The sequence below is a fragment of the Triticum dicoccoides genome, chromosome 5A (genome assembly GCF_002162155.2).
Source record: "Triticum dicoccoides isolate Atlit2015 ecotype Zavitan chromosome 5A, WEW_v2.0, whole genome shotgun sequence".
NCBI classification, from domain to species: Eukaryota; Viridiplantae; Streptophyta; class Magnoliopsida; order Poales; family Poaceae; genus Triticum; species Triticum dicoccoides.
Window position 1 is genome coordinate 343,646,824 of NC_041388.1, and position 9,567 is coordinate 343,656,390.

Consider the following 9,567-nt stretch of genomic DNA (forward strand, 5'->3'; position numbering starts at 1 on the left):
GCCACAATATGCACCATATTGACTTAAGCGATTTGCAAGCTGGGTTGCCTGGCTCCTGTGCTTACCCCTACGTTCCCGATTGTTCGGCTAGGGAGTAAAGGGAGGACCTCTGCGATTGTCACGATCGGGTCGCCCGAGCCGGACCTCAGATTGGGTGAAGCCGAAAGCTAGCGCTCTTATAGTTTTCAATGATGGTCGGCACACAACGGAACTCATGAGTACAAAAAAAATATTGCACAAGTCTCATAATAACAATGAGCACCGAAGAAAGGTATCGGTGGGGGTACTATTTTCTTCGAAGATGCTTCTTACACTTCACGGTAATATAGCATAAGTTCCCTGAGCACGCTTTGTCTGTTACAGCCTTATGGCCTAATTGCCTGGTTATTGAAAACACCGTCGATATTCTCGACCGATGGAGTACATAACACTTTTCGGTCCTTGACCGAAGAGGGAGAAGCCGACGGTCGATTAAGACGCGTTTAAAGTTCGGTTGAACAAAGATATGATATAAGTACTTCGTTACATACAATCATTATACATAAAATCTTTTACCCAAGTCACTTGGGGGCTCTTAAAATTTATATGAGCTATTTTATAGTAAATGTGTTTTCTTCTTGGTCGTTGCAAAGTCTTTTTCTATCGCTCCTTTTTCGATGTGAGTGTGTGGTCAATAGCCAGATAACCCATTTTCTCTCTAGTGACCGCTCAAGTTTAGTTTGCTAAACTGGTCTAACGAGAAGCACTCCGCCTTAGGGATAGGAGGCTGCTGCCGTAGGCTGACCCGCTTGAAGTCTTGAGATCGGATGTGTAATGTTAAAGCACGACAGAAGCACTCTTTTTTTTTCTAAGACCAATTTTCGGATTGGCACCAAACACTTGATCTTGTTCGGACGTCAAGTTTTTATTGATGTTTTTTGTTTTTTTTCAAGCTTATGGCACTTTTAAACTATTTGTGTGTTTTCAGCACAAGTCTCGCAGTGCAATGCCGGACACCTTTATAGATTTGGCAAAAATATTCTCGGATATTGCTATATATGCATCGGTTTCGAATTGTGTCTTTGGTCAATAGTTGGGTTACCCGGCTCCTGCACTTGCTTTCTACGTTCCGCTTTGTTCGCTAGGCATGCAAAGGGAGAACCACTGCGATTGTGCTTCCAGCTCACACGGTTAAGCACCTCAGTGGAGAAAGCCGAAAACTGACTGTCACAATACGCGTAAACTGGTCAGCGATCCGATGACTATGTTAAATGACGGGCCACTCATAACAATGGCCGAAGTGTTTACGGCTTGACCTCGACTGTCGCCAAACACTACCGGGGGCTGTTAACTGGCCTCCCAAACTAAATCCTCGATATTTTCTCTTACATTAGAGCTGAGGTTTCATGATCATGCTTAGCATGACAACCCAAAGAAAGAAACCGATAGCGGGACTATTTTCTTTGGAAGACATTTCTTATGTTAAACTGCAATATAACATATCTCTTTGTGTACCTTTGTTTATAAAACCATATGGCCAGATTGCCTTGTTTGTTGTAAATCTTTGCCCTCATAAAGGCTTTATAAAGTAGGACAAACACTCCTCGGCTACTGGCCGAGGAGGTGGAAGCCAATGGTCGGTCAACAAAGTTTTATACAATGCGGATCCGATCATTAATGACGTAAAGTACTTGGATACATAGAGTCATTACACATAATTTGTGATTTTACTATGGATATTGATCCTTAATTCGGCTACCCGTGCTCGCATTAAGGCTCGGGGGCTACTGGGCTTTGGGCTTATTATTTACAAATATTAAAGGGGCACATTGATCCCCTGATCTGGTGTTACCACCCGACTAGTGTCTCGGGGGCTACTGCATTGCTTGTCCAATGCAGAAACTTTTATGTGCAATATAGTTTCCGAGGAGATTTTGATCCTCAGGTTGGTCGGTCGCACCCAACCTGAGTCTCGAGGACTGAGCACGCCGCTTTTAGTGTCCCGAAGTATTCTGCCGAGCTTGGACTTGACCCTCAGGCCGATTTTGCAAATCAACCTGAGTCTCAGCGGCTACTGGGATCAGCGGTCTTACATCATCCTTCAGGTGCATCTCGGGTTTTAGACCGATACACACCTTGAGGGCTACTGGCTATATATCTCGGCAGAGAATAAATTGCACCAGTAAAAAATATTCACAAAAATCGGCCCACAGTCGGGGTGGTGCACCACCTCGGAAGCAGTCCGGCATAAAGCTCGGGCCCTAGTGGCTGGCTCCATAGAGGGCATTTCCAGCATTAAGCTCGGCTAAACTCCTTCAACTTTTTTGGACCAAGATGATCTATGACATCTTGGATATAGTCCGGTGTTGGAGCTTGGACACAGTCCGGCGTTGGAGCTCGGATATATTTTGGCGTTGGAGCTTGGAAGCAGTCCGGCATTAGTGCTCGGCTGCAAAAGATACGTCGAATGCTATCCGGCGTTAGAGCTCGGGCGCAAGAGGACACTGCCTCCCGGGAACAACTTCAAACCCGAGGTGTGGCATAAAAATAACAAGGCATTGATAAAGGCCGGAAACTTGAAGGGGCTCCTCGGATACCCGACGTGTAAACTCGTCGAATGCATTTCGGTGATCCTCAAGATCGAAGATGGGAAGATTTGTTGAACCAGTTTCCAAGACCGACAACCGAAGATGAAGAATAGTTCGGAAGAATCGAGGAGCGTCTCTAATTTGAAGACCGGTTCAGGGGGCTACTGACGGTGTCCTGGACTAGGGGGTACTCACCACGTCATCTCCCGGTCTGTTAAATTGGGCCGAGGACCCCCATGGCCGTATACTCACGGGCCAGTTCGGACAGCTGCCGCATACATGGAAGATTCTACAAGACTTGGTGATCAAGACAAGGACTCCTCCCCACCGGCGTATTCGGCTAGGACTCTTGTTATCCTAGGCCTCTCGTGCATTATATAAACCGAGGCCGGGCTAGTCGATAGACATATACATACAATCATACCATAGGCTAGCTTCTAGGGTTTAGCCTCTCCGATCTCGTGGTAGATCAACTCTTGTAATACCCATATCATCAAGAATAAATCGAGCAGGACGTAGGGTTTGACCTCCATCAAGAGGGCCCGAACCTGGGTAAAACATTGTGTTCCCTGCCTCCTATTACCATCGATCCTAGACGCACAGTTCGGGACCCCCTACCCGAGATCCGCCGGTTTTGACACCGACACCCTGCGTTGGTAGCATCATCATCACCGTCACCACGCCGTCGTGCTGACGAAGCTCTTCTCAGAAGCTCTACTGGATCGTGAGTTCGCGGGATGTCACCGAGCTGAATGTGTGCTGAACGCGGAGGTAACGTACGTTCGATGCTGAGGATCGGTCGATCGTGAAGATGTACGACTACATCAACCGCATTGTTATAACGCTTCCGTTTACGGTCTACGAGGGTACATAGATGACACTCTCCCCTCTCGTTGCTATGCATCACCATGATCTTGCATGTGCATAGGATTTTTTTTTGAAATTACTACGTTCCCCAACAGTAATAGATCTGAACATATGATCTTCCACCAAATAAACCAACTAGCATCAACTACAAGATGTAATCAACACTACTAGCAATGCACATGTACCAATATGAGGATTTGATACAAAGATTGAATACAAGAGATGAACTAGGGTTTGAGATGAGATGGTGCTGGTGAATATGTTCATGAAGATTGATCCTCCCACATTGATAGGGTTGTTGCTGATGACAGTGGTTTCGATTTCCCCCTCCTGGAGGGAACTGTCCCCAACGGAATCGCTCCACTGGAGAGCAAAAGTGCTCCTGCCCAAGTTCTGCCTCGAGATGTTGGCGCTCTCTCCCAAAATTCCTCTCCTTATTTTTCTAGGGAAAATGGGCTTATATACCAGAAGATGCGCACTAGAGGTTGGCCAGGGGCCCCACAAGCCACCAGGGCGCGCCTCGGGGGTGGGTGCGCCCTGGTGCCTTGTGGGCACCTGGGTGGCCCCCCACTGGTACTTCTTTGCTCCAACATTTTTTATTAATTCCAAAATAAATCTCCATAAAATTCTAGCTCATTTGGAGATGTGCAGAATAGGTATCTCTGACATAGCTTTTTTAGGTCCAGAATTCCAGCTGCCGGCAATCTCCCTCTCTATGTAAATCTTGCATATTAAGAGAGAAAAGGCATTAGAATTGCTCCACAAATTGTTATATTGATTACAAACACTATTAATAACAATAGGAAATCATGATGCAAAATGGACATATCAGTAAGTAAGCTCCAAGGGGTCAACAATGGTGGAGGGGAAACTTGCAATTGGTTTAGGGTTGGAGGTGGAAGAAGGGGTATTTATACCTCCAACGTGAAAAGAGCCGGTGCACAGCTGCCACCATGGGTGCCTGGGCATAAGGGGCCCGGGCACCCAGACACAGGAGAGAAAATACCCCATGCCCCGGGCACCCAGGGGACAAAGTCCCTGGGCATCCGGTCAAAACAGGAGCTGGCATGGCAGGGGGTCCGGGCACCCGGGGGTCCAAGACACGGGGCACTGATACTTCCATTTTGCATCATGTTTTCCTACTAATATTTATTATGATTTGGGTCATTATTTCACTTTATGATACTATTCGTATGCATTTTCTGTCTTATTTTGCAAGTTTCACATGAAGAAGGAGATTGCCGGCAGCTGGAAGTCTGGACCGAAAAAGGATACATCAGAGATAGCAATTCTGCACAACTCTAAATGACGTGAAAATTTACGGAGAACTGTTTTGAAATATATAAAAAATATAGGCGAAAGACATACCAGGAGGGGGCACCAAGGAGCGAGAAGCTCAGGGTCACGCCCTGATGTCTACTACGCAACTTTATTCTTGTAGACACATGTTGGGCCTCCTAGCGCAGAGTTTTGTAGGACAGTAGCAATTTTCCCTCAAGTGGATGACATAAGCTTTATCAATCTGTGGGAGGCGTAGGATGAAGATGGTCTCTCTCAAACAAGCCTGCAACCAAATAATAAAAAGTCTCTTGTGTCCCCAACACACCAAATACAATGGTAATTTGTATAGGTGCATTAGTCCGGCGAAGAGATGGTGCTACAAGTGTAATATTGATAGTACATATTGATTTTTGTAATAAGAACAATAAAAAATAGCAAGGTAGCAATTGATAAAATAGAGCACAAACAGTATTGCAATGCTTGAAACTGAGGCCTAGGTTCCGTACTTTCTCTAGTGCAATCTCTCAACAATGCTAATCTAATTGGATCATATAACCATCCCTCAATGTGCGATGAAGAATCACTCCAAAGTTCTTATCTAGTGGAGAACATAAGAAGAAATTGTTTGTAGGGTACGAAACCACCTTAAAGTTATTCTTTCCATTCGATCCATTCAAGAGTTCGTACTAAAATAATGTGAAGTTATTCTTTCCGTTCGATCTATCCAAGAGTTCGTACTAAAATAACACCATATGATACGCATAAACCAAATCTAATGTCACCTAGATACTCCAATGTCACCACAAGTATCCATGAGTTAATTATACGATACGCATCAAACAATTTCAGATTCATAATACTCGATCCAACACAAAGAACCTCAAAGAGTGCCCCAAGATTTCTACCGAACAAACAAAGACGAGAACGTGCATCATCCCATATGCATAGATTACCCCAATGTCACCTCGGGAATCCGCAAGTTGAGAACCAAAACACATATCAAGTGAATCAATATGATACCCCATTGTGACCACAGGTATTCATATGCAAGCCATATATCAAGTGCTCTCAAATCCATAAAAGTATTCAATCCGATAAAATTAAATCCCAAAGGGAGAACTCAATTCACAACAAGATAGAGAGGGAAAAACACCGTATGATCCAACTATATTAACAAAGCCCGCGATACATCAAGATCGTGACATCTCAAGAACACGAGAGAGAGAGAGAGAGAGATTAAACACATAGATATTGGTACAAACCCTCAGCCCCGAGGGTGGACTACTCCCTCCGCATCATGGTGGCCGCTGGGATGATGAAGATGGCCACCGGTGATGATTTCCCCCTCTGGCAAGGTGTAAGAATGGGGTCTAGGTTGGTTTTTCGTGGCTACAGAGGCTTTCTGGGGCAGAACTTCTGATCTAGGTTTATTTATGATGGTTTCTCTATTTATAGGATTTTTGGCGTCGGTTTCACGTGAAGATGGGCCTCGAGGTGAGCACAACCCACCGGGGCGCGCCTGGGCCCCCTGGCGTGCCTCGGTGTCTTGTGCCCTACTCCTTCACCTTCTGGTCCTTCCACGAAGCTTCGGGGGTCTCTTTTGTTCCAAAACACAATCGTCAAAAAGTTTCAGCTCATTTGGAGAACTTTCATTTTTGTACAAAAAATAACACCAGGGTAGTTCTGCTAAAAATAGCGTCAGTCCGGGTTAGTTCCATGCAAATCATACCAAAACCATATAAAATTGTTGTAAACATGGCATGAATACTTCATAAATTATAGATACATTGGAGACGTATCAGCATCCCCAAGCTCAATTCCTACTCGTCCTTGAGTAGGTAAATGATAAAAGAAATAATTTATGAAGTGTGAATGCTAGCATAATGCATAAGTTTGATCAATGATAATTTCAATCACTTTTCCTAGCATCATAACAACAACTCTTTCTCATAAAACTCATCATGACAAAGTAGCAACCAGTTCACATGTTAAGGTTCAGACAATGAATTCTCTTGAAACTCAACAACTTATATTCTTAGTCACCAAATCTAAGTAAGAGCTCCACATAATCAATCATCATATAGTCTTCCATGATTGCTACTACTCAAAGCATATTCTTAGAACAAATGGCATCCATCGAACACAAAGAAAGATAGGGGCTTAATATTTCGCCTCCCAACTTATTTATCACAGAGATAATTGTCAACAATAATAAATCATGATCAAATATATTTGACTAGTCATATGTGCCTAGATCTTTCCCCACCACATGATGCTTGCCAACTAGATAATAATTGAGGTTGAGTGAGGATGTATACTATTGACTCTTTGCATAAAAGTAAATACTGAAAAGTAAAAGATAGGCCCTTTGCAGAGGGAAGCAGAGGTTGTCATGCGCTTTTTATTTGGATACACAAGCTCTTAATGCAAAGAACGTCACGTTATATTGCCCCTTATGATAGCAACCTTTATTATGTAGTTCGTCGCTTTTATTACTTTGCCATCATAAGTTCGTACAACGCTCAATTTTCCCTTACAATAAAAGATCAAACATATTTAGTAGCAATTTTTATTGCTTTATGCACCGATGACAACTTACTTGATGGATCTTATTCAATCCATAGGTAGGTATGGTGGACACTTATGGCAAGAATCTGGGTTTAAGTGTTTTTGGATGCACAAGTAGTATCTCTACTTAGTTAAATTTTTGGCTAGCAAAAGATCCTAGGCAAACACCACATGTTGGAGGATCTATGACAATATAACTTCTATGCAAATATACACAACCATAACTCATTACGTTGTCTTCCTAGTCCAACTTCAACTAATTTTCTCAAGCTTGAAAATAATTAATGGGTATTCACAATCATAGAATATTTCCAAGATAATATATTTGCATGTGAAAGTTCTCCCATTCATGAATTGCTTTTTTGACCAATATTGTGATTGTCAAGCTTCAAAAGATTTCATTTCTAAACCCAATGTGAAGCTACCACTAGGCATGATATGAACATATAATTTCAACTTCATTACATTCAATTTATTCAACAATTTACTCATAGGATATAAGTGAAGCATGAGAGTAAATGACAAACTACTCCAAAAAGATATGACTGAAGATCATGCGAGTAGTTAAGTAAATAGGTAGCTATGTGTGGACTATCTCTTATTTAAAAACTTTCATACCTAAGTATTTTATTAAAACTGCAAACAAAACAAAATAAAATGACATTCCAAGAATAACACACATCATGTGAAGAAGCAAAAAATTAGGCTCAACCAATACTAACTGATAATTGTTGAGGAAGAAAAGTGGGATGCCTACCGGGGCATCCCCAAGCTTAGATGTTTGAAACTTCTTGGAATATTAACTTGGGATGCCTTGGGCATCCCCAAGCTTGAGCTCTTGTGTCTTCTTCATTCTTCTCATAACATGGTTTCCCTAATTCTTAAAAACTTCATCCACACAAAACTCAACAAGAACTCGTAAGATACGTTTGTATAAATCAATGCAACACCTTATCATTCTATATTGTAGAAAATCACTAAAATTATAATTTAACATTGAATACTAAATGCCTCTGTATATTTAATGGTCCTATCCTCAAATAGAATCACTAAAAAAGCAAACATATGCAAACAATGCAAACATAACAGCAATCTGCCACAGACTGTAAAGAATGCAAGAACATTCATACTTCTGTAACTCCAAAACTTCTAAAAATTTACCACACTGTAGAAAATTTATTGTAGCTTATTTTGCAAAAAGTTTCAACATTTTATCACATTCTGAGATTTCTAGAGAATTTTTGCAACAGCGATAAACTTTCTGTTTTCAAACAGCAACATGTAGACTTGCAAAATAAGCATAGTAAAGGCTATCATTGCCACTTTTATTGAAATAAAAGATGTAAAACATTATTATAAATAACATCAAGAAAATACTAGTAAAATAAAATGATGCACCAAGCAGAACTTATAGCATGTGACGAATGAAAATATAGCTCCAAGTGAGGTTACCGATAATGTTGGAGACAAAAGAGAGGATGCCTTCCGAGGCATCCCAAGCTTAGTTGCTTGGATATTCCTTGGATATTAACTTGGGGTGCCTTGGGCATCCCCAAGCTTAGGGTCTTGTCACTCCTTATTCTCCTCATATCGATATCTCACCCCAAACTTGAAAACTTCAATCACACAAAACTTAACGGAACTTCGTGAGTAGGTTAGTATGATAAAGAGCAAACCATTCACTTTGGTACTATCAAAGACATGATTCATAATTGTTCTCACACAATGCCTACTGTACCCTATCATTTCTACGATTTATATTGAGCAATATAAGCCATAGAAACTAGAAAACAAGCAAACTATGCATTGAAAATAGAATCTGTCAAAAACAGAATAGTCTGTAGTAATCTGTACTCCAACCATACTTCTGATACTCCAAAAATTCTGAAAACTTAGGACAACGTAGGGAATTTCAATATCTACCACCTGTAAAAAAATCAGATCAAAAGAACGTTCCAATGGATTTTTAAAATTCCTGGACTCAATGCAAAAGTTTCTGTTTTTGCACAGATTCAAGTGAACTATCATCCACACTATCCCAAAGTATTTTCTTGGCACTTTATTGAAACAAAAGCAATAAAACATGATTAATACAGTAACCTAATCATGTGAACACACAAAAACAGTAGGGGTAAATGTTGGGTTGTCTCCCAACAAGCGCTTTTCTTTAATGCCTTTTAGCTAGGCATGATGATTTCAATGATGCTCGCATAAAAGTAAATAATTGAAACATGAAAAAGAGCATCATGAATCATAAGTTCCTCTCTCATAATAGTTTTCAGTA